The sequence below is a fragment of the Cryptomeria japonica genome, chromosome 8 (assembly GCF_030272615.1).
Source record: "Cryptomeria japonica chromosome 8, Sugi_1.0, whole genome shotgun sequence".
Taxonomy (NCBI): Eukaryota; Viridiplantae; Streptophyta; class Pinopsida; order Cupressales; family Cupressaceae; genus Cryptomeria; species Cryptomeria japonica.
The window spans coordinates 264,490,055-264,516,979 of NC_081412.1; positions in this window are offsets into that span (position 1 = coordinate 264,490,055).

The window sequence follows — 26,925 nt, forward strand, 5'->3', positions numbered from 1 at the left end:
CTGGGGGTTACCAGCCCTCCAGAAGAGACTTAGAGGTGCAGAGATGCATCAATCCGGTGAGCTTATCAAACATACTTTTTTGACTCAGGTTGATGAAGATGGTGCTACTACACGGGGGGAGTAGTCAGCTATTTGGTTTAGTACTCTTGGTTTAGTATCTATCCTTTGTCATTGATGTCAAAGGGGGAGAAGTTATTCATGTGAAAACTATAGATCTTTTGATGGTTTTAAAGTTTGTTGGCATTCCTTGGCACTTGGATGTTTTTCACATTCAGTGTTGCCATCAATGTCAAAGGGGGAGATTGTTGGCCATATGTTGGATTTGGTTAAGTGTTGTCATTGATGTCAACACTGTATCCTGGTTGGAGACTATCCCGATTGGATCTATCCTGGTTAGTCTTGGTGATCATTTTTGGTTTTGGTTGTGATTATGATCTAGTATGATCAGATCTCTGGAATTGGTTTTGGATGCTTATTCTGATGGTTACATGCTTGCTATATTCTGGTGGTTTCATGATTTGGTCATTGCTTTTGATATTTTCGGTTACCAGTTGGTTTATGCCTTTACTGGTTAGCTTTTGGCTTTATCGGCTTCTGACTTCCTAATTAGCTTTACCAGTATGTTGTTTTAGTGACTTGGTTAGTGGATTTTGGGTCTGGCTTATGGAATCGATTTCTTTCATGGTGAAGGTGCTTCTTGATTATATCCTGAGTTTTTGGTGTTTTTGCATTGGATGGTGTGCTATTATGGTGGTCTTATTTGGATCCGGTTAAACTTTCACTGAGGGTTTCTACTCGCAAGTGAAGTATGTTGGATTTTGGTCTTAGCGGACTCCCCGATGGATATAACTGTTTGGTTACTTGAGTTAGGTCCATGTTATGTAATGTAAATCATAATATTGGTCCGTTGGTATCATGTGATGTAATTTTTATAATTAAGGGTTTATGGGTTTGGGGTTTAGCCAACCTTATCAATAAGGTTGATGATTTGTATATATAGGTGACTTGTTCATGTAATTTATAAAGAGCGATGGTTATGGTTGGTTAAGTCTACAATATTAGAAAAAGGATTAAGTGTGAATATAGTCATATCATTCAGGTGAAGGTTGGAAAGGTTTTGTATTCTAGAGCAAACATCAGTGCTTAACCAAAACTATATCAGGCATTAGTAGATGCTACTTTCACAGTTCATTATTTTCCAGATTGTAGTCCAATGATTTTGTAAGTCAGTAAGACTTCCCTGTGTGATGAGAAGTGCGCTCTAGGCTATTGTCCTTTCTATATGTGCAGACCCCATTGCAATTATTCACAATACTACTGTAGAGTATTCATCTGATTGTGGGTGGGGTTTCCCACCATGGTTTTTCCCTTTCCAGGTTTTCCACATCAAAATATTGGTGTTATGTGTGTTGTGCTTTCATGATATATATTCCATTGTGTTGTGCTTTAGTATAAGGTTTATAATTGAATTGATTCTTGTTATTGTTAATAAACTGATTCACCCCCCCCCCCTCTTAGTTTACTACCGGTATTAGTGCATTCCAACACAAAGGATGTAGTCATTAAGTATAGTGAGTAAAGGCAATTCAAACCTTCTCGAGTAGTCATCACACAAGGAATAATGACCAAGAGACAAGTAACAGAGCAGGGTATAACATGGACAAAGGGATTAGAATAGTAGTGGTCAAAGAGCTGAGGTTTCCAACCATGGGAAAGACCCATGATATCTAAGAAATCCAATTAAGTTTGCATAGAGAAGAAATGTATAGTCCTAATAAAGCCCAAAGATAATCATTTGACAATGATACTTTAAAAAAAAGCTACCATCTCTATTTAGGTGTTGATTATCCATAGAAGGAGTAGGTTTGAGTACCAGACTTAAACTAGCCCTAAGAATGACTCTTAATACTATCAAAAACTTGACAAGATAAGAAATTATTGGTAGAAATGGTCCCACTTATCATAAGGACACACTGATGGTCAGTTCAAGACAGTCCTTAGAACTTTATAATAGTGTCATCTTTATAGTGAGTGAGTCATAGTGTTGTCTAATACAGTCAGGAATGATACCATTGGATAATAGTCACATTTAAGGGGTCATTATCAATAGAAGATACCATTGCAATATTCAACCATAGTAATTATAGAGGTTTCATATACAATGAACACCTCAAGAACATTGAAAGAACCATCTAGGGTTACTTAGGGTAGAGAGGAAAATAAGAGCAGCCCTATCCCAAACTCAAGGATAGTCAAGAGAACTGTGAACACATATAGCCTAGGATAGTCAGATGGAGGTATAATTTAGTCCTAGAATAGGAAGCAAGACAACATATGAAGCTTAAAGACCATTGTCATAGAAGGTATGATTGTTATTTTTAATGATATTTAATGTGCTAAAATCACAGTTATAATAGGCAGTGAATGTGAAAGACATCTGTAAGGTCATATTTAATGTACAAGTGTTATGGGGCACACTATCATGAGAAGCATAGTTTAAATTTCAAATTCAAATCTAAGTTAAGGGGGCGACCAGGAGAGATATCCCACTTTTTTGGGGGATCTTGAGGCCTTAACAATAGTTCAAACCTTGATTTGAGGGCTCCAATGGGTTGACTATCAGACATGGGCAGTTTAGAGACAGTTATCAGCTTTTGAACCTCAGTTCCAACCCTCTTTTTGAGGGATTTTCAACTCCATCCACCCAACAGCTGCTATTTCAAATTTTCAACTAGTTAGCACCTGATTTTGAGGAAGGAGCAGTCAAAAACCAAGTTAAAGACAACCAACAACTCAAATTCAAATATTTTTGGAGCTATTTCTTGACTATAAGTCTCCTCCTCTTCTTCTTTTATTTTATCTAGTTCCTTTCTTTCTCTTCGCTAGTATTGTAAATTTTAGAGCTCTTTCAAGCTTAAAGAGAAACATTGTAACTCTTTCAGATTGCATGGCTATTGTAGGATACCTCTTTGATGAATAAAATCAAGCCCTTTTACCTTCTAAAGAGTTGGTTCATTGTGCAAATCTTTGGAATGATGGATGTAATCATGTGATGTACTTTTCTCCTTGAGTTTTGTCTCATTTCTATTGCATTTATGTAGAAAGTTGTATACTTTGCAAGGTATTACTTGTGTTTATCTACTAAAGGGTAGAAGTTAGGATGTGATGACTTTCACATCTCCTTCCTAATGTTGTTCTTAGTGTTCTAAGCCTAGTTTTAAATCACTTTGCAAAGTGTATCTATTTTTTTTAAGTTATGTATGTTCTGGCTTGATAAGTTAGTCATTATGTGTGTCTAGAACAGCGGTGCAATTCTGAAAATATGTTTGGTGCATCACTAGTCTAGTTTCAGTTTTGAAGAATCCTTCTTATCCCTTTTCTCAAAGTCAAGAAATTGGTAGTTTTAGGATATCTAAACCCATAATCTAGAGGTTCATCCTCACAATGAGAAACCCATAGGCTCGAGGATGTTCCCATGTTTCATGGGATTGTTGAGAATCATGCTTAGCTATTGAGTGCAAATCCCTGTGACAACAAGAACTTTATAGAACATTGCTGAAAAACTATTTTTTTGATATATGCATCCTATAACTAGGTTTGAAAACTAATCTATTATAGTAGCAACATTAATACATTCAAACTTCAATTTATAAGCAAAACCCTCAAAAACTATTACAGCCAAATACCATCAATGTCACTGTAAAACACCACAAACTGATATTGTTTGATTTAGAAATGGAAAATATATAGAATATGATATAATACAATATTAATAACAACAACAAAGTCCTCAAAACACATATGGAACTACTTCAACAATATTAATGAATCCCTGAACACACAATGAAAAACTATTGAAATCTTGAAGCTCCAATGCAACCTCTGGATGAAATTTGTCTATGTGAACAATGGGGTTTCGTCGACTATCGACCTAAAACTTATGGGTTTCCATCTATTGGCATTATGTGAACCGATATGAGAACCGATATGTGGACATAATGACATAGTATGTTGTCATTGATGTCAATACACTGAAGAGGTGAGAATCGGCATATGTAAGAACCAGTATAACACTGTGAACCGATATCTGTACCAAAGTGAAGCGGTGTGCTTGTTCAAGGTGAACTAGCATAAGGATATGGGAACCGACACATGGAAGCAGTGCATGACTACTGGTTGGTGGTCTCAACTTCAAGGTTTCCGGTTGGAGTGCTTCAAGGTGACTTTATGTGATTAAGTTAGCATGATAACGAAGAATAAATAGTGTTGCCACGTAAGCCTTGTGCGCATGAAGGATCTTGCATAAAGAAGAGTGTTCCTATCTACCTCAGGAATGTGCAAAGTCTATAAATGGTGATAACATGTGATGGGTTATCAGCCGCCATGAAATCAGTGGCAAACAAATGATGGAGAATGTCTTGAGATTGGATCAAGACTATTGCATTCAATATAGCATGATCAACAGTCAGGATTGAACCGTTTGAATTCCTTAACCTAACAGGTCTAGGGTTTAGGGTTTATGCTACCGACCTGTTTGTTTTCTTATAAGGTCGATGTTGTGATTCTTTCAGAGGTTGTTGGCAATAGTTGTGTATGTGTATCTAAGAGAAGAGATACATGATTCTTGCCAGACCAGAGGAGAGAAGTCATAGCTGCAGAGTGTAAGTGCAGAAGGTGAAGAGGAGCTTAAGAGGATCTGCATTGGCATTGAGTGCTATTATCAGGTCATTGATATACCTATTGATCTTTAACCACTTCAATAGTTGTGAAATCCCCTAATAGGGTAGCCTTAACCGACTTGTTAAAAATCCTCTAACAGGGTAACTCAAAGCTACTGAGTCATTGATATCCTTTAGCTATTGAGTTCTTGAAATCCTCTAACAAGGTACCCTTAACAGGGTTTAACCCTTAACTTGGTATTGTAGCCATCCCTTAACTGGGTGATCCCTAATAGGATCGGTTCCTAACAGAACCTATTGTATCTATCTTTAACCAAAAAAGGCTTCTAACAGAGCGGACTTCTAAAGAGTTCAGAAATAAGCTTGTGGGTATTCATCCCCACCGTGGTTTTTCCCAGTTGGGTTTCCACATGAAAAATATGTGTGTCATGTGTGATGCTTTCTTCATGTGATGTCATGATTGTTTTCTGATTAAGTGGTGATACATGTTGATCTTGCTATAATATGTACATCTTTGATGGTATATTGCCTGTTCATGCATTAGGGTGAAATGGGAATGAAGAGTTAGATTATATGAGAAGATAAGTGTCAACTGGTCTTTGCTTGTCTCAGTTATACTGGGTTTTTTTGGTTGAACTCTATTGAAGGATCGATGTTGTTGTTTGTCTGTCAGTGGATACGTGTTAGTTGACAAACTGGTTTAAGGTTGTGTTTTTTCCTGTACTAATTCACCCCCCTCTCTCAGTACCTATTTGGTACTATTCATTCATCATTAAGTTATCACCATCCACAAGCCTCCAATATCCATGGGTTTCCATCCACTAAATAATTTTGTAGAACATGAAGTTCATACTATAAGAATTTGAGAAGTAGAAATGGCATAAAGATCTTGGCCAATTTGGTGGGAAAATCATTAATTAGAAATATTACAAATTTCCACTCCACTCTTACTTTCCAAATTTTCACTTGGTGGGAAAATCATTAATTAGAAATATTTCAATTTCCCACTCCTCACTTGGTGGGAAAATAATTATTTAGAAATATTTCAATTTCCCACTCCTCACTTGGTGGGAAGGTCACAATTTAAACTTCACATTATGGCATAAAATCCAACTTTTGAAATGACCTTCTAAATAATTAATTTAATAATTTATTGTCCTCTTGAAATTGGAAATAGTTGGACAATACTAAATATTAAATCAATTAATATCTCTTTAGGAGAACAAGATGAGTTAATGTTTGCCAAAATCCAATTTCATAAAAAAGGGGACATGACAAGTCCTTCCTCCCAATATTGCATGTCCTCAAGAAATTGAAAACATATACCTCCAAAATCCTCATGCCAAAATGGTCTATCATGGTAAACTGTATGCCAAACCTTGACCTTGTATCAATGACATGTTGTACTTGTCTTCCCACCAACCTAAAAAATTCCTTGGAAAGTGTGTCTATTATGTTTAGTAGTGTCATAAAAATATTCAATTTGTATCTAGATAATTTATATTACCTGTGGGTTTATAGAATTATTTGCATCCTCTAGAATCAACAACTCCACCTTTTCCCAAAACTGGGTGTACACATTGTCACTAAAAGATCTAAACCAGAAACTCCTGCAACTTTTCCTAAAGATATAAATTTAAATTATGAAAACTATAGGATTATGAAAATAGTAAGTGCATCCTCCACAATAGTGAATACACAACTTTGAAATAATTACCCTTCTTATCTTAAAGTTGTGGGGATGCTTCCTGTATAAAACAACATTGTTTGTTCCAAACTTTACCTCAACTTGAAGGTTCTGTGTGCAACTTTAGGATTTTATAGATAGCATAAATAGTATAGATGAGAGATAGAAATCAAAACCATATTATATCTTGACACATACTCCTCCCAACTCTTAATGTTGACCCTAAAAACCATCATGGATCTCTAGTGATGCACTGTCATTGGGAAAATTGTTCCAAAGACTCTTGAAGCTCATGATACTGGTAAAGTAAGATTTTTGCAACATGATGGACTATGATAATATTCATGGAATCTCTTACAATGACAATCACATTATATAGAATCAAATATTTCATTCATCTATTTATTGTTGAAACACATATTATAAAAATACACATCGATTAACCCATCCTTCACTTCAACTTGAAAATGGTTAATTTTAATTGTATGGATTGATTTTAAATAGTATATGCATGATGGAGAAGCAACAACAATCAATATTCAACAACACCAAATCCCACATACTAAATTTTCAAGCATGATCCCATGAAATTAAAGGATTATCTCTTCAACTTTTCTCAAAGCTTCTTGTGTAGAATTCACATACTTTCTTATGAGACATGATTTTTTACAACATTTTTTGGCTACAAATTCATGTTTATGGAATGCATTCCCAATTTTAATGGCATCCCTTCTCCAAAAGATACATTTGAAGCCAATTAGGATCATATGAAATTTCTTACCTGAATTTTGAATGACTACATTACCATAGGCCATGAGAAGTGACATTCTTTGAATCTTGGCATTCGACTTATAGGTTGCAACCATTGAACCACATGATTCTTCACTTTATTTTTCTTATGCATTTGTTTATTCAATATGAATTCTCTTGTATAAGGTTCTGATAGGGCAAGCTAAGATTCATCATTACCAACTAGTGTAGACCCCTTTTTATGAGTATGATCTTTAATATGATCATCTTGGAGTTCTTCCTCATGATGACATAGGGAAGCCAGTGTTAAGGACAAATATTCATTGCTTCCCATAGAAAACTCAAAAATATATTGTAATCTTCTATCATCAATAGAAAACCCATTTCCTTCAATTGTCCACTTCATGTTCTCATTTTTAATGAAGCCATACTTTTACATTAGGGTAAAAGTACAAACCTGTGTCACACTTTTATAAAGGAAAAGGTTAACACATTAATAATTGTTCAATTTCGATGCCATAAAAGTGGCATTTGTATTTTGAATTTGAAGATGATGTAAACTAATGAAATGTGTAAAAGTTGATGAAGTTTAAGTCTACTATTTAATTTATTTTTTTGTCAAGAATTGATATGTTTTTATTACTTTTAAATTCAAATTGTGTATTGCTGAAAAATGCTGAAAATCAAGGGGTTTAGTTCCCACCAAAAAACAAAATATAAATCAACCTTTTTTTTTTTTTTTGATATCCCTTATAGATGACATACATATATAGTGCAAAAAAAATAAAATTAATTTTCAATGTATATTTTCTTTGTTATAACATTTTAAAGTTGAATTTACCTGAATTTGACAGTTTTTTCTCCCACCACATTTTGTCTATTAAATTTATGATAATTAAAAAATAAAAAAATAAAAATAAAAATAAAAATAAACCTTTTAGAGAAGACTCTCTTCTAATGAACCATATTTTTTTCAAATTTTATTGAGGTGATTCGATATTTTTTGTTTTTGTTTTTCAAACCAGCCTCTTACTGAACATTAGAATACCTACTTGTAGTATTTTTGAAATAATATATTGTGTGCTAGAAATGTGGGATCAACCTGCATTGCAAGGAAAACAACTCAAACATACACATGGAACATAACATTAGAGGCTAGAAATCAATAAAAACATGTTAGTGAATCTAAACTCTTTAAAATCGTTCCATGCTCCTCTATCTCTAAAGATCATCAAGCTTCAAGGTGGCCCTCACTTGTAAGAGCATTTGATCTCTTGGATGACAACCTAGAGAACAAGATTTAAATGATTCTAGGATCAAAACGGATGCAACTAAGATCCTAATGAATTCTAAGACGATGGATGAGAGCTAGGATGCAAGATGCAAGACTAAATGCTCAAGATGATGAAGATAATGAAACTAGATTGATTCCAAATTAAAGATTAAAAGATACTAGATGAGTTAATTAAGCTATGAAAAGATATGCATTTAAACTAGATGATGTCCTAAAACATGATGCAAACGATAAATGCTAATTCTAATGCATGAAGATGACTTGGATGAGCTCCTTAACCTACAAAATGACTATAATTTAGATGCACAAAGAGATTGGATTCTTTTGAAGAAGGAATGGGCTCTATTTATAGGAAAAATAGAGAAATGAATGGTTGAGATTGAGAAATCTCAACAATGGCTAGGATTGAAAGTTGTCAATCCATGTGAGGGATTCAATCCAATCCGAAGTTGACATATGTGACCTTGAGAGGGCTTGAGAGGAGATATAAGAGGCATTAAATGCCTGAGGAGACATGGTGGTTACCTTAGGAGGTAAGGTTATGGCTGGGCTAGTGGATAACCAATGGATAAAGCCTTTATCCAAGGGGTAAACTATTGTCCAAGGGTTAATAGGATAACTAGGATCAAAGCCATGAGTGCTTGATGAGACCCTTGGGTTAGATGATGGTTAAGTTAGAGAGAAAGTCTCTAACCATGAGGGGAGGTTGAATTAACCATTAATGGTTAATAGGACTTTGGGGGACAAATTTTTAAGAGTCCTTCAAAATTTGGGGAACTCAACAAGTTAACTTGTTGAAGAAATGAAGCCTTTAATGCATTCAGAAGACTTTCCTCCAAACTTGAGAAGTGACCTCCTGAAGTTTAGGGAAATGACATGATTTGGAGATTAGACATGATTAGGATGGCATTAGGAGGTTTCTAGAAGGATAATTAGGAGGAAAGTGGGAGATGTAGGATTTTACAAGTGGGTGAGGGAAAATAGGATTTAATTAAAATAAAATTGATTTATTTCAATTGTTGGTCGCAACTTGCATTTGATAGATTTAAATAAATATTGATTTATTTAAATGTGAATTTTGAATTTTGCAAGTGGAGGGATTTATCAATAAATTTTGATTTATTTATTTGCAAAGGGGGTTTTAAATAAATGTGGATTTAATTAAAAGGGGAAAGGGGATAAATGGATATTTTTAATTAAATGTGAATTTAACTAAAATGGCTAGAGGGGGGGGTATTTAATTAAATGGCCTAGATAGAAGAAGGGAAATAGTAATCAAATCTTTAATTTGATTAATAGGCTAATTAGAAAATGGGGATATTAATTAAATCTTAATTTAATTAACTAGAAGAATCAGGGATAATTAAATGAATAAAATTCACTTAATTTGTTGTGCAACTTTTAGGTGTCTACATTTTGCCCCTCTTTGAGTCGACGTGCGACCACATGTTGATTCAAAGAAAAACGCTCAATTTGTCATCACTTTTTTTTGATATGGTGTTGTTTCCAAAGTCATCGATATGATTCCTTGGATAAAAATTAATTTTTGATATGATATGCTAATATGAAACTATTCGGTTGATATGAGACTGATGATAATATCGATCCGGTATGATAATGATGATATGCCCCCTTGGGTGATAAATTGAAAAAAAATGTGGTTTTCGAGTGAGAAGCACGAAGTATAACAATTTTCAGTTTTTTGTGCTTTAATTTGTTGATTTTTTAATTTTTTTATTTTTGGGGATTTTTTTTTAATTTTTTTTTTGGATTTTTCAAAATTTTATCGCCTGATAGATTTTATTAAAAACGATATGTTAAAATGGGGTTAGGGCTATGTGGGGATAGCGTGTACATGCCCCACACATCCATCGATGCATCACAACTGCCTACATCAGCATGGGCTATATGAGCCTCCAAGGGCCCATTTCCAGCTCATTTGCACACTTGTCTTTGGAGAATTGGAGCTTGGAGGAGAGAGGAGATATGGAACCCCCCTACCATAGTCATCAATTTGAGTGAGTTCGGCATTTCCAGAGGCCACCAGAGTATGGTCCACCAGTGAGTTGATCTTTTAACCCTCTTTGTGAGTTTTTAGCTTTTAGCTTAGATTTTAGTCGATTTTGGTAGATTTGGCAAGATTTCTGAATTTTCTAGGGCTTTTTGCGCTTTTTTTTTTTTTCTTCTTTTAGCGCATATGAATTGGCTTTTAGCACATGAAATGTTTCTTTTTGCGCATTTAATGATTTTCGTAGTGCATATGATTTTTAGTTTAGCGCATATGAATTTTTAGTTAGCGCATTTGAGTAGGATTGTAGTGCATTTGATAGACAGTGTAGCGAATATGAGTGATTTTTGAGTGCATATGATGAATTTTTTTGCACACATGATTAATTAAATAACACATTTGAAACAATGCATTTAAATATTGTTTTAGCACATATGAGATAGCAGGTAATTTTTTAAATTTTAAGAAAATTTTGACATGTGCAATTTTGATTTTGAGGTTTGTTGTGAAGTTTTGCACACTACCAATGTGTCAATTGAATTGATTGTGTTGATTTTTTTTGTCAATTGACTAATGCTCATCATTATGAGTCCTTTGTGTTAGTTCAAGATGGTTCAAATGTTGGTTTGGATCAGGTTGGTCAAAGTTGATATGGTTCAAGGTCGATATGGGTTACTTGTCGATATGGGTCAATTTATCATAAGGATCTTGATGTCAATATGAGTCTCTTGTTCGATATGGGTTTGTTTCCGATATGGGTCTCTTGTTTTATATGGGTTTGTTTCCGATATTGATCTTGATGTCAATATGAGTCAATTTTTTTATATGGGTCTATTTATCGATATGGGTCAATTTTTCTATATGGGTCTATTTTCGATATGGGTCTTGATTTCAATATGAGTTTCTTGTTCAATATGCGTCTTGATGTTGTTCGATATGGGATTGATTTGATGGTCGATATGGGACTGATTTGATTGATTGATCTATGATATGAGTCTTTATTGAGTGAAATGTGATTGATTGGTTTCAGAGATTGATCTTTGATATGGAACTTGGTCATTGATATGGTACTTGCTTTTTGATATGAGTCCTGAAATGAAGTTGTTGATTGATTGGATGATTAGATAGGCCTTGGTTGATGTCATGAATCCATCACTTGATTTGTTGATTGTTGATTGTTTAGAATAGATGTAATTGATAGGATGATACCCTTGTGTTGATATAGGTCCATCAAGGGGTTCTCATGCTTCGGGAGAAATACCCGAAGACTTTTATGATGAGAGATCAATTGACTATCAATGATTTGGTAGTTATAGAGGCTTGTGGTCTTGTCCAATCAAAAGAATAGGGTATTACTCACCGCACTAGCTGAGAGATGACACAACAAGCATAACACCATCCATTTACCGATGGGTGAGATCACAGTGACACTCGAGGATGTCTATCAAATTATTTGGACTCCAATTATAGGAGAGTTGGTTGTTTATGATGTGGAGGAGGCCAGTGGGACAGACGCTCTACGGGAGATGTTTGTCGATCCATAGATTGTAGGCTACTTAGTGGCATGGTAGGACATGGTAGACAACTATGCCCCACTCTTGTCAATATTGGCAAGTTTTATTAGTAGCTTCTTGATTCCAGATAGGAGGTCGCATGGGTTATTAGTTGGATGGGGCCAAGGTCCATGACAAATGGTGCAGTCACACACATGATATGCATGGGGGATATGTTTTCTTTCCCACCTATATCATGAGCTCCATCAGGTGGTCTATGATGATGCGGCCAGTCTAGCTTCCGGGTGCACTCTTCTTTAGATTTGGGCATGGGAGCACATAGAAATGACCTATCTACTTGGAGAGAGGTTTAGACCAATAGGGGCACCTTTTGTGATGATTTATATCCAGGTGGCTTCCCAACCAATGCTCAGGAAGTTAGAGTATTGGAGGCAGGCTTTGGATGACATGGATTCAATTGTCTAGAGGCCATATCAACTATGTGAGCCTTGGCCTGAGGATGGTTTTAAGGTGCCATATTTATTTTTGAGCGGATTTATTTTGGGTTAAACCCCTTATGTGGTAGAGCGGTTTTTTTTCCCTCAAGTTTATCGACAGTTTGGTCGCGTGAAACCTATGTCACAGGGGATAACTATGTATGCCAGGGTACACAAGGAGAGGACAGATTGGGGGCCTACATTGGATTTTTCTACAACTCGGGCTGATTTCTACTCCTTTCCATTTGTGTATGGAGCATGCTAGAGGATGTAGCTGATGTTGGGATGACTGCGGAGTATACACATTATTTTCTTACAAACAGGTTCCCATGATTGACAAGGCTAGGAGAGTCAATTCCTACACTAGAGGAGGTCAATGATGATGATGATTAGGGCAGAGGGGGAGGTTGTTGAGGTGGTAGGAGAGGATGGGGGAGAGGCAAGAGGGGTGGTGGATGGGGAGAGGAGGAGGATGGAGGTAACCGTTGGGATGAGGAGGGTTGGTGCAGGCTGAGGATGCTGCTACACTAGAGGCCAAGGAGGGGTCAAGCAATGATGGATCTGAGGAGGAGACTGATGATTCTTCTAATCAGGAGACCGAGTCTGAGTAGGTTGGTGAAGGAGTGGGGTTGAAGGGATTGGCAGGGATAGTGATTAAGAAGGAGGAGGAGGATTGATATGCCCCCTCCTACCCCTCAACAAGTTGATATTTAGGATCTGCATTGATCACAGCCACAAGGGTACATATTAGAGTGCCCCCACATCTGTAGTAGACATAGATAGAAATATTACAGTCCCTACTACATAGGGTACAGGGTCAACTTATATAGGCTCAAGCATAGGTGAGATAGTTGTAGAGGCAGGTGGTGATAGTGTCACTAGAGCGAGATACCACTCAAGCTGAGATGGACATAGCACATTAGGGTCTATAGGTTTCCCATGCAAAAATCACATAGATTACCACAGAGTGGGATACTAAGATAGAGCGTTGGGGTCAGGTTGATGAGATAGTTCAGACTCTGCAATAGACAGCCAAATAAAGTGTTATGGGAGAGACCATCCAGACTCTTGTTTATCAGACTGAGAGGGCCACCTACTATAGATATTTTTACTTTGCGATAGTGTCGATAGCTCAACGGGCTCCTAGCTATGCAACTAGTTCTTAGCAGGGTGGATCTCGCAGACATAGGGGCAATGAGGGGGTCGTGGGACCTAGGAGAGATGCTCCCAGTAGAAGCACAAGTGCGGGTAGCTTGAGCTCTCAGCCAACAGGTTTTGGAGGTGGCCAGGATGATCCTACCCCTTGATTATGATCACAAATGTTGGATTTGTACCTTGATGTACTTTATTGATACACACATTATTGTATTTTGATGACCTCTCTTCATGATACTTGTTGTTCTTTGATCCTATTGATATGGTACTTTGTTGATGGTTTCATTGATATGATACTCTGATGATCTCATTGATATGATGTTTATTGATTCCATAGATTATTGATGTTCAGTGATTTCCTTGATACTTATATTGCTTGATTTGATGGACATTGTTATTGATATGATATCCAAGGACTTTGGACATTTTATTATTTTATTGATGAGTGGCTTTGACTTGTAGCATTGATTTTCCTTTGGATCAGTATGTGGTAACACATATATATGATGATATGTTATGGATGAAACTACTTTGATTTTGATGAGCTATATGACATTTGTAGATGATGATGCAAATGATGTTACATGTGTATTTTTTATTTTTATGATCTAAATGATTATATGATGATTGTAATGTATGTCTAATGGATACTATATGTGTGGAAGGTGATATACCTATGATGGTACTAATGTTGCTAACATGTTTTTGTGCTTTTACATGCTTCGGATAATGCAATCTAAAATGCCAAATGTTTTTGATATGTAACATGTGATAATGATTTGAAAATGAGATGTATTATGAAAATGATATTAAATGTATCTTGAAAATGAGATGTATGATGTGAGATGTATCTTTAAAATGAGATGTATGTTGTGAGATGTATCTTGAACATGAGATGTGTGATGTGATAATTATATGAATAATATTAATGCATCTAATGAAATTGTAAAATGATAATGCAAATGCACCTAAATGCAACATTAACAGGATAATGATGTGCAACCTAATGCAAGCTTTTAGATAATAATAATGTGCAACCTAATGCAAGATTTGTTGGAATCCAATAACACTGAGGGGGGGGGGGAATCAGTGTTATACCAGAATGATCAATTTTAGCCTTAATAAAACATGCATACACCAATCGGTATACCAGTACATACAAAATTGAAAGAAGTAAAGAAACTAATAAGCCAATCAAATAAATGAGAATCATAATACAAAGAATTATATGTGGAAAAACTCAAAGAGGAAAAACCACGGTGGGATTTGTGACCCACAATATCAATCCACTGGCCATATAAAGAGATATTACAAAATATAAGGGGCCTGCACTTGCAGGAAGGCTTACAACCTAGAGCATACTACTCAATCACAAATGGAGCCTCACTGACTACATATAAATCCAGACTATAATCTGGAGAAGTGTTGAACTGCTAAGATAGCATCTTCTATGCCAGAATACAGTTCCGGTTTAAGCTCTGTCTATTTTGGTCTGAAACCCTAAACCCTTTACCAAAATAACCCTTACATAAATATCCTTACATACATAATATCTCTGATATATTTTGCATTATATCACATTCGCATATTCATCACCATCTTTGTTATCTTTATCAAAATGATCTAATCCAACTAACCTGTATACCCTATACAACTTATCATGCCTTATGTCGGCTTACAAAGATATTTACAATATCAAATTACATGTTGGCTAGATAACATGAATGCATAAATATTAAAAAAAATTGTCGATGATGGATCTAAGAGACGTCGGCCTCCAATACTGATAACCATATTCTAAACCAAGTTAGCCTGCATTGCAGGTAACCAAACAAATCCTTATGTCCTACTAGTGTTGGTGTCAGTATAGTGTTTGTGAAGTGCTTGCCGATACACAACTGAACCAAAACATGAAGTCAAAATAAGATATCATGTTGCCATCAATGACAACATAGTGAAACCAACCAATTGAGTGTCAATTTCCAACAATCTCTCCCTTTGGCATTGATGGCAACACTCATGTGAAAAATGGTCAAGGTTTCATTTGTTGGTTCCATCCTGCCTGCTCCCCTTGAGCTGAATATTCATTAATGCAAAATACTCCATACTCCCATATCTCCATAGCTCCCCCTAATGCATACAAATTATTCTATTCTTTTTCACATCTATATCACTCCCCCTTTAACATCAATGCCATAAAACTTTCTAAAAAGAATGTCAAAGATCCAAAAAACTGCACAATGAATATCCCAAAAACATCTAGGCCTTCTCTAATAGCTCAAGATAAGTATCCCAACCAGTTTTGAAAGTGTTGGAAATAGATAAAATTCCACTTAATATATGTGCAAATGACTCTTTCTCATTTACCTCTACCAGTGTGGGCTTTCCCACCATATCCATACATTCTTTCTTATGTACACTGAGTGAATCCAACTGGGGACTCACCAAGCCTCTCAGAATTTTGGATCTTCATATAATTTTGTCTCTTTCCTTCTCAAGAACATAAATTTGGGCTTCCAAAATCAAAATTTGAACATCAATGGATGTAGTCAATGAAGTCAATCCATCAAAAGAATTAGCTATATTTGCAATTTTCTCCTGAAATTCTTTTATCTTCTTATCCACATTAACTGTAAGTATATCAGTGTTACAACATACCCTATAAATATTTGTACACCGCTTCAAAGAATTATCTATTAGTTTCAGCTTTTCATCAATCTTCTTCTTCTCAGATTCAATCACCTAATCAAATGCAGCTCTCTTAGCCTGAGTGAACCTCTCCAATGCTTGCCGGTTTGAAATTTGTTGTAAGGATTGAAAATCCTTTGAAATATGCTCAGTAATTGTCTTAAGCTTGCTAGATGGGATTTATTCATTGTCAATCTTGTACTTTGAGACTAATTTATGTAAAACAGTGATTGACTGATCAATAATCCCTTTATCTAAAGATCCCTCCTTCATTAGTTTTTGTGTTTCCATCATCATGAGTTCAATAGGACTCATCTCAATTATATTTTTCTTTGCAACCTGCAAGGTGTCAATTGGCAACAATGATGGACCAACTACCAGTTCTCTGTTGGATTCCCCTTTCTTCTCCTCTGATGATTTATCCTTTATGGCTTCCTCACTAGCACCAGTGGCTTCGCCACTTGGTGCAGTCTCTGTAACTATTAGTTCCTCTATAGGAACTGTAACCTCAACTAGTACATTTGTATTTGGAGGACTGTTATCCACTATCTTAATGTTTTTCAAAATTGAGGGTGAAGTACCCATAATCCCCTTTCCTTTTCCTTCAACCACGGTGTCTACACTATCTTTCTTTGATTTTGGTGAAGTAAAGAAACCTCTGTTCTCTCCAAAGAACTTAACCCATACCTTTTGAGTCTCCTTTATTATCTTATTTACCCTTCCTAGCATCACACTGGTTATTCTATGTTTTCTATTAAAGAATTTTCTATCTGCCACCTCAAGTGTCCTTTCCATTTCCTCTGGAGCAATAGTAACACAAACAGATAATAACTCTTGAATTTTAATATTCTTATCTTCTTGCATTGTTGATAGTCTTCTAGCATCTTACATATTATATAACTCTATCGATATTTGATTTTAAATTTCTATTAAGGCTTTCTTATAAATATCCAAGTATGATAAGACTGCTTCCTCTACCTCTATTTATTCATCATACTCTAAGTGTTCATAATAAAACTATACATTCTTTAACATGCCATCCTTAGTTATTCCATCTACTAATTCTACATAAGTTCTAGGTGGAATGATAGTCACATTACCAGATTGAATTGTCAGATCGATGTCACTCTTCTTCTTCCTCTTTGGAAGTGTAGATGTAGTTGAAGGTGTTGCCTTTGGTGCTTGCTTTTGTGCCAATATTTTGAATGTAAGCTTCCTAACTAGTTTCTTTTTAGCTTCTACCTTTGTTTTCTGTGTTTTCTTCCTTACAAGCCTCTTGAATGCCAAGGGTATGTCATCCTCAAATTCAAATGCTACTGTAATAGGTTGAATGTGTACTTCTATATTCTCCCTCTTCCTGTCTTTCTTCAGGACAACATCAATTAATGCTTTGATGTCTTGTGAGACCTTCTCAAAAAAATTTCTTTCTTTTCCTTCCAACTTCTCTCTCTTCTTTTGGTTGAACTTTGTTTCAACCTCTTGTGATTTATGTTTCGTAGTACCATAGGGATTCTCTGCCTCATCAATAGGTGCATCAATCAACATTTTTGCATATGCCTCAAGAGTCTGTGCATCCACTTCATAGCCCATTTCCTCAATCCAAATCTTTTGGGGCTTAACCACTTCCATAAGTGTTTCATCCTTCTTCACCATGAAGAATATGTCAGTTGAATATTTTTCTACAATATACTTAGGAACCCTTACCCTAGACTTCATAGATTTCTAGAATGTTTTGAAATATCCCCATACCTTATCATCTCTCTGACTTCCTAAAGTAGCAATTGATTGTTTCAATTGTCTCCCTACCAGGATGTCAAATACCCATTGCCTTTTACCAAAACTGAGTGTATCATTCATGAAAAATAACATTAAGCAGACTATTAAGTTGTCATACTGCAAGGTTCCCTTCTTTTCTCCCTTAATCTTTCCTAGGTTTATTAATACCTCAGCTAACATCCAACCACATAGATCCAATTTCAAATTTTCTCTCATCATTTGTATGCAGCAAAAATGCAAGAACTAGAAACATAATTTAGTCAGTTTGATTGAGTTATCTTATACCCGATGATCATGCTACCAAATCTGATGTCTATGTCGATAATAGTGCTTATTCTCATAGATCTCCTATCAGATGTCACGTTGGTGATTTTGTTCACAAAATCATTTGAAACCTTCTTGTCTGGATGTTTCCCAACTAATGGTAAACCATGATAACATAATGATGAACAGTGAGTACCAAACCGGTACTGAGAGGGGGGGGTGAATCAGTACAGGTACAAAAACTTTTCCTAAACTGGTTTGACTGCAAACAATGAAATTGACTGGCAATCTCTAACACTAATCATAAACCAAATTACTACTGGTTAAGCACAATGAGACTGTGAAAGATATAAACCGGAAACACTTATCTTACCACACAACCTACACCCTCATTTCCACATTATCCTTGTGCATAAACATGTAATCTATCATCAGAAATATAATAACTTGCTAGATCAACATGATTCACCACTTGACAGGAAACAACAAAGCATCACATGAAAAAGACTTCACATATGACACACATATTTTTTACATGGAAACCCAACTTGGAAAAACCACGGTGGGGGTGAGTACCCACAAGCTATTTTTGAACTCTTTAGAAGTCCTCTCTATTAGGAGCCTAGTCCAGTTAAAGATCGTTACAATAGGTTCTGTTAGGAACCTTTCCTATTAGGGATCACCTAGTTAAGGGATGGCTAGAATACCCGGTTAAGGGTTACCTTGTTAGAGGATTTTATGAACTCAATAGCTTTGAGTAACCCTGTTAAAGGATTTACAAGCAGCTGGTTAAAGCTACCCTGTTAAGGGATTTTCCAACTGTTGAAGTGATTAGAGATCAACAGGTATTACAATGATCTGGTAATAGCACTCAATACTAATGCAGACCCACTTTAGTTCCTTTCTTCTGCATACACACTCTGTAGGTATCAACCCTCTTATTTGGTCTGGTAAGAATCACATATCTTTGCACTTAGATACACACACAACATTTGCCAACGACTTCAACATGGAACACAACATCGACCTTATAGGAAATAGATAGGTCAGTAACATAAACCCTAAACCCTAAACATTTAGGTTGAGCAATTCAGTCAGTTCAATCCTGACCATTCAACACTTTCAATTTGAATACAATGGTCTTGAACAGATCTCAAGATATTCTCCATCGTTCGTTCTTCACCGCTTCTTGGAGGCAATAACCCATCATGTGTTCTCCATCATTTGTAGAGACTTTTCACATTCCCGAGGTAGATAGGATCAATCTCCTTTATGTAAGATCCTTCATGTGCATGAGGCTGGCGTGGCAACATGATCTGATCTCCATTACAATGCTAACTCATCACACAATGCCATCAGTTGAATCACACTAGCTTGAAACACTTCAACTGGAAACCTGGAAGCCGAGACTACCAACCGGTAGTCATACCATATTAAACTTTGATAGAAAACATTCCATATACTAGTTCACTTGGACAAACATACCACTTCACCTTTTGCACATATACCGATTCTCATCATTATACCGGTTCACTTTGCCAGATGCTTAACTTCAATAAACCTATTCACTCTTCATCATATTACCGGTTCACTCTTCAGCATATTACCAGTTCACTCTTTATCATATTACTGGTTCTCTCTTGAGAATATTACCGGTTCATTCTTTCAGCATATTGACATCAATGACAACACAATATCATCATGTCAACATATTCTACACATATGCCAACAAAGCAATTATTGCCCTGATGATTTCTTTGGTGATCTTGTAAGGTCTATCTAACCAGATAAACTCCCCATGTACTCTGCTCAAAACATACCTTATTATCTCATCTTTGAATTTCAAGATGTCCAGAATGTCGGTAAACCCTAAGTCTTCAATGTGCTTGTATGTCGGTTTGATCTTTCTAGATTCTCCCATCAGCTCGCTCATGTATATGCCCATTATTTGAGATGTTCCCAAGTTGTCAATGTGATAGGGTATGTATTCCCTAACAAATCTTCCAAGGTAGCCACATACAGATATCACTTGAAAATTAGCCTCGGGTGATCCTTGACCTCTACTACAGTCGAGTTTGCAACAAAGATAGGAATAGATGATGATCTCGCTTGCATATTTAAAGATAAATACCTATTGATCACTTTCAGAAAAAAACCCTTAACAAATTCTTCCAGTCGCTGGTGAAATCACGTAAGAAGAAATTTGATTGCTCTGAAATGCCTTTGATTGCTCTTAATAAATCTGAAATCACTTTGAATGCAAGGTGATCAATAATGAAGTGAATTCGACCTTTTAACCTCTGAGAAAAACCCTAATCTTGGATAGACGTAAATGACTTCCAGTGAAAGATATCGGATCTCAAATAGAACATATCCATGCTGAATAAGCATTTCCAATGTCTGTAACATCTCCCTGAACCTCTTCCTGAGGCATATGCCACATCTTCATGAATTTTGCCTACCCCTAAGGAAATTGCCTTCCTCTGCCGGTGAAGGAGCAACTTCCTCTGTCAGATAAGTAACCAGTGCATTTCCATCTGATGATTGTTCTTCAATCTTCCTAACCTATCTCTGAGTATGATCTTGCCGGATTTCACTAACCTTCTCTTTCCCTTTATCATTTGATCTTCCATTACCAACCAGTGGATTTCTACTTCTACAAAATTTAGCAATATGTCCAGCCTAATTACATGCATAACATGTAACATTGTTCCTTTGAATTTCTTTGCTAAAACTAGTGAAATTGCTTGACTTGCATTGATTAGCCATATATACAAACTTTCCACATGCATAGCATTTAACATTCATTCTGCAATATTATGTCTTATGACCATACTTATTGCATTTAGAACATTTACTGGGAGAAAAATAAGGGTTCTAATTTGCTTTGTTTCTACATTGTCTAGCCATGTGACCAAATCTATTGCAAACAAAACATCTACCATTAAATTTATAAGCATTAAATTTCCTTATCGGTTCCTTATGGTTTTGATCTTCATTAGTAGTATTGGAACTCTGTCCTTGCTCAAATCCAAGTCCACGAGAATCTCCAATCTGCCTTTGTCTCTTCAATAACTCATCTAGCTATGCTGAGCTAATCTTGAATTTTTCTTTATACTCACTTGCAGTAGTTAGATCTTCTCTTAGAATTATCATTTGTCTCTCAAGCTCTTGTTCATTACTCTGGGGTTGTACTAAATCAGTTCTCAACATATCATTCTCATGAACCAACCTACCACATTATTCAAATTTGTTCTTCAATGATACAACAAGATTTTCTTCCTTTCTCTTTCGGTCCTCAATCTCCTTAGACATTCTCATAGTTATAACTTGCATTTCATTTTTTATAACCATGTTCTCTTGACTCAATTTTTGACATTGTTCCTTAAGTGCATCTTTCTCTTCATCATCCCAACTTTGCAAAAGTTCCTTCCTCCTAGCCTGAACAGATGATAGCCTCTCTTGTAGGACAAGAATGAATTCCTTAGTAGAATTCAATTCATCTTATAGCTTTAAGTTATTCAACCTTTCAACATCATAATATTCAAGTGCCATCTCAAGTTGTTTCTCCAAAGCCATATCCATGGGTTCCAGATTTAGGATCTTCCTCAAGCTGTTAAACTTCCTCCGAGGCACAAGGCTTTGATACCAATTGTTGGAATCCAATAACACTGAGAGGGGGGGGGGTGAATCAGTGTTATATCAAAGTGATCAATTTTAGCCTTAATAAAACATGCATACACCAATTGGTATACTGCTACATACAGAATTGAAAGAAGTAAAGCAACCAATAAGCTAATCACATAAATGAGAATCATAACACACATAATTATACATGGAAAACCTCAAAGAGGAAAAACTATGGTGGGATTTGTGACCCACAATATCAATCCACTGGCCATATGAAGAGATATTACAAAATATAAGGGGCCTACACTTGCAGGAAGGCTTACAACCTAGAGCACACTGCCCAATCACAAATGGAGCCTCACTGACTACATATAAATTAAGACTATAATCTGGAGAAGTGTTGAACTACTAAGATTGTTAGGTCCCAAAGACAACTGAGAGGGGGGGGGGTGAATCAGTTGTCACATAAATTTAAACCAAAAACAATTTAACCAATTTAACCAAATTACTACTTAGTACCAGTGAGACAGTCTGTTATATTGGTGGACAGATTAATAGATAAATGCAATACCGGTAAAGATTAATGCATGAAAATAAAAGACAAAGTCATCCACAACACATAACACCAATGTTTGTACATGGAAACCCTGTAAGGGGAAAAACCATGGTGAGAAACCTTACCCACAATCAGATGATACTACTGCAGATAGTAAGTGTACATAAATGGGGTCTGCACATGCAGAAAGGCCAATAGCCTAGAGCTCACTGCTCAATCACAAAATGGGAGTCACACTAACTATAGTTGGATGGTTAAATCCAATAAGAATGTACTACACAAAATAGCATCTTCATATGCTAGATTCAGTACCGGTGTAATGCTGATATGCTTTCACAAAAACCTAGCTTCACCTTCAAATGATGTTTGCATGTATAGATCTACTTAATCTCACATATACCTTCACACAATCCTTTTTCTCATTCCACACTTGATCTTACAAATAAGATCTTACATTTATACCATAACCTAAGACCAATTTTAGTAGGTTGGCTCTACAAGATATTACAATAAAAATATTTTACAAACAATATAATATCCGATGCAATAACCGATTGAACATGTTGGCTTAATGCATTTACAACAATAATTAATCATCTCCATAGCATGCCATGCTGATCTGGAAAAGATAAACCTGTCGGTATAAACCTAGACCTATTTGTCGGTAACAGCAAATATGCAACTATGAATATACCAATGAACAAAACTCCAAGACAAGATGTCCAAATGATATCTTTGACATAACCATGTGTCTTCCATATAATTCCAAGTGTTGGTGATCATTATATCTTGCCAGTGTGCCATATACCGGTGACTGTGCATGAGTCACTTGCTGGTGAATGTTACTGGATCTCCAAAGTGCTAGTGTTTTAGTAGGTGTTGACATCAATGACAAAACCATACCAAAATACCAACAATCTCCCCCTTTGGCATTGATGGCAACACAAGATGGAAAAACCATCAAAGTGCCAAAACAGAAATGCCAAGTACCAAAAACCAATAATCTCCAAAAAGATCATAACCTGAAATCAGAGAGTAATAATCTCTCCTAAATGACAATCTCTCCCCCTGAGAGCAACATGTGTTTTCTAAAGTTTTTCCATACCAATCTCTCCCCAAAAGATAATGTGTTTTTCCATAGATATCTCTCCCCCTTTGACATCAAATACCAAAGTTACAATAAAACCAAGTTCATATAAAAAATACCAATCAATTCAATATACCAACTACCCCCCTAGAGAAGTAGCTTCCTCATCAAAGACCAGAATAAAAGATTTCTCTATTAATTCTATCAGTTGATGACAATCATCAGTTGTCTAAGTCTCTACCGGTGGTGGTATGACTCCAAGCTGATATCTGAGATATTCAAAAGTTTCCTTAGGCAAAGGTTTAGTGAAAATATCTGCAATCTGTTCTTTAGTATTCACATAAACCAATTTTATCTCCTTTGCTTCAACTTTTTCCCTTAGAAAATTCAATTTCATAGAAACATGTTTGGTTTTAGAATGTAATACCGGATTCTTAGATATATCAATTGCTGCAGTGTTATCACAATAGATAGTAATAGGTTCCTTGCATTTTGCCTTTATGTCTTTCAACATTTGCTTAAGCCATAGTATTTGTGTATAGTTAGTTGCTACTGCAACATATTCTACTTCTGCTATTGATAAAGATGTACAACTTTGTTTCTTACTCAACCAAGAAACTAGTCTGTTTCCAAGAAAGAATGCTCCACCGCTAGTGCTTTTTCTATCATCCACATCTCCTGCCCAATTTGCATCTGTGTATGCACATAATTCAAAGTTTTCATCTCTAGAATACCATAATCCAAGATTTATAGTGCCTTATAAGTACCGAAAAATCCTTTTTACTACTGATTCATGATTTTCTCTAGGATTACTTTGAAATCTTGAAACAATGCATACTACATTCATAATATCAGGTCTGGTTTGTGTCAAATATAGTAAACCTCCTATTATAGATTTGTATCTGTCGTGCTCTGTGAATTGTACCTGTACCTACAAACACAATGCACTCAATAAATCATTAAAAACAATGGTTAGAAGATATAATCAATGAAACACAAAACCATAGCTAATCGACTTATTGCCTCCTAGTAAATGTGAGTATGAATTTTGCTCTTAGATCTTAGTCTGCAAATTCCAGTGACTTGACTACACTTAGATGGAGGATTTGAATGATTAAGATGCATGATCCTAGCATGATAGCATGATAAAGCTATATGAATTCATGATTATCCTAGCATGATTAAGCTAAGATTTAAGCTAAAATGAGCATGATAACATTGCTAAAACTGATAAACTATAAGCTAGATGCCTATAATAACAATGCATAAGATGAAATCAAATTGGGACCCTTTGTGCTCCAAAATGAGGTCTATTTATAGGATTTTCCAAGGCTAGGGGTGAGTTGGCATGAATCAATGGTTAAATTGGAGGAGGTTGGCAAAGGGAGTTGGATTAAAGGGAACATCTGTCATCTTTATGGTGACAAGTGTCAAGAGGCTTTTATAAGAGGTAGGATGAAATGGAGCACTTAGTGACAAGTGTCACAAAGGTTGTAGAAGATGTTGGATGAAAGGGGACAAGGTGGTAGGTAGAATGGGTTAGATTTAGGAATGGTTAGGTTTAGGAGTGGTAGAAGTTAGGAGAATTTGAATTTAGAAATTCCAATATTAGGAAAATGGCTAATTAATTTCAACAACTCATGATTTGATTTATTTTAATTAATTAGGAGATTTAGAAGAAATGATTTTGCATGGAGGGAATTAATTAACTTGAATTAATTAATTAAAGGGGATGAAATGAAATGAACCTATTTAATAAATCCTTAGATTTATTAATAAGTAGATGATAGAGAGACTTAATCAAATTGCTTAGTGAATTCAATTAAATTGGGAAGGAGAGATTAATTAAATAATTGCTTATTTAATTGAATATCTTCATACCATTTTTAGGTGTATACAGTATCTAGTTGGATTAATAGGTGTAGATTCACCCCTTTGTGATAATTTGTCATTTGTTGTCATAGATGTGCTTACTGGTTTAGAGTTCTCCATCCCAAATTTATTTAGCAACTCTTTTAAGTATTTGGATTGACTCAAGAATATACCTTTATCAGTCTGTGAAATCTGCAATCCTAATAAGAATTTTATTTCTCCAATCATAGACATTTCAAATTCTTGCTGCATTTTAATAGAAAATTCCTTACATAATCCATCTTCCCCTCCAAAGATTATATCATCAAAAAATACTTCTATAATCAAGATGTCATCATTAATTACTTTATAATATAAATTGTTGTCTGCATTTCCTTGAGTAAAACCAATCTTTAAAAGATACTTATCCAATCTTGCATACCAAGCTCTTGGAGCTTGTTTTAGTCCATACAGAGCTTTCCTTAACCTACAAACCATATCATTGTCATCTGTAAAAGAAAATCCATCAGGTTGTTCAACGTATACTTCCTCTTCAAGATCTCCATTAAAAAATGCAAATTTAATATCCATTTGATAAACTTTGTAGTTCTTGTGTGCTGCAAAAGCCAAAAATAATCTGACTGCCTCAATTCTAGCTATCGGTGCAAAAGTTTCATTGTAATCAACTCCTTCTTTCTGAGAATATCCCTTACACACTAGTCTTGCTTTATTTTTGACAACCTTACCATCTTCATTAAGTTTGTTTCCAAATACCCTTTTGGTTCCAATTACATTTTTATCTTTAGGCCGGGGAACTAATGTCCAAGTGTTGTTTTTCTCAATTTGTTCTAATTCTTCTTCCATAGCTTTAATCCAAAATTTATCTTCACATGCCTCATTAACAGATGATGGTTCAATTTGGGAAATAAGACATACCTCTTCATTTGCCAATCTTCCTCTTGTCATAACTCCTTTAAACTTGTTTCCAATTATCTGATCTTCAGAATGATTCAGTCTTACATACTAGGGTGTTTTTGTTTGCTATTGCTTTTCAATTACTATGGAATCCTTAGATGATACCGGGGTAACTGGATCTTCATTGTGTACCAGTAGATTTAGAGTAGGTTCATTTGTCAAAAATTTTATTGCCAGTTCAGGGTCTATATACCTTGAAGTTCCTCTGAATTGTTCATTAATCTTTACATTTGTACTTTCAACAATTTTTTACAATCTCTTATTAAAACATCTATATGCTTTTCTCTTAGATGAATAACCAAGAAATATTCCTTTATCACTTCTAGAATCAAATTTTCCAATATACTCATCTCTTCTGATATAACATTTACTTCCAAATATTCTAAAATACTTAAGAGTAGGAGTATTACCAAACCATAGTTCATGAGGGGTCTTACCGGTTTCACCTTTGATGTGAACTTTGTTAAATGTATAGACCATTATGCTAACTACTTCTCTCCAATATATATGTGGTAGGTTTGCTTCTGATAATATA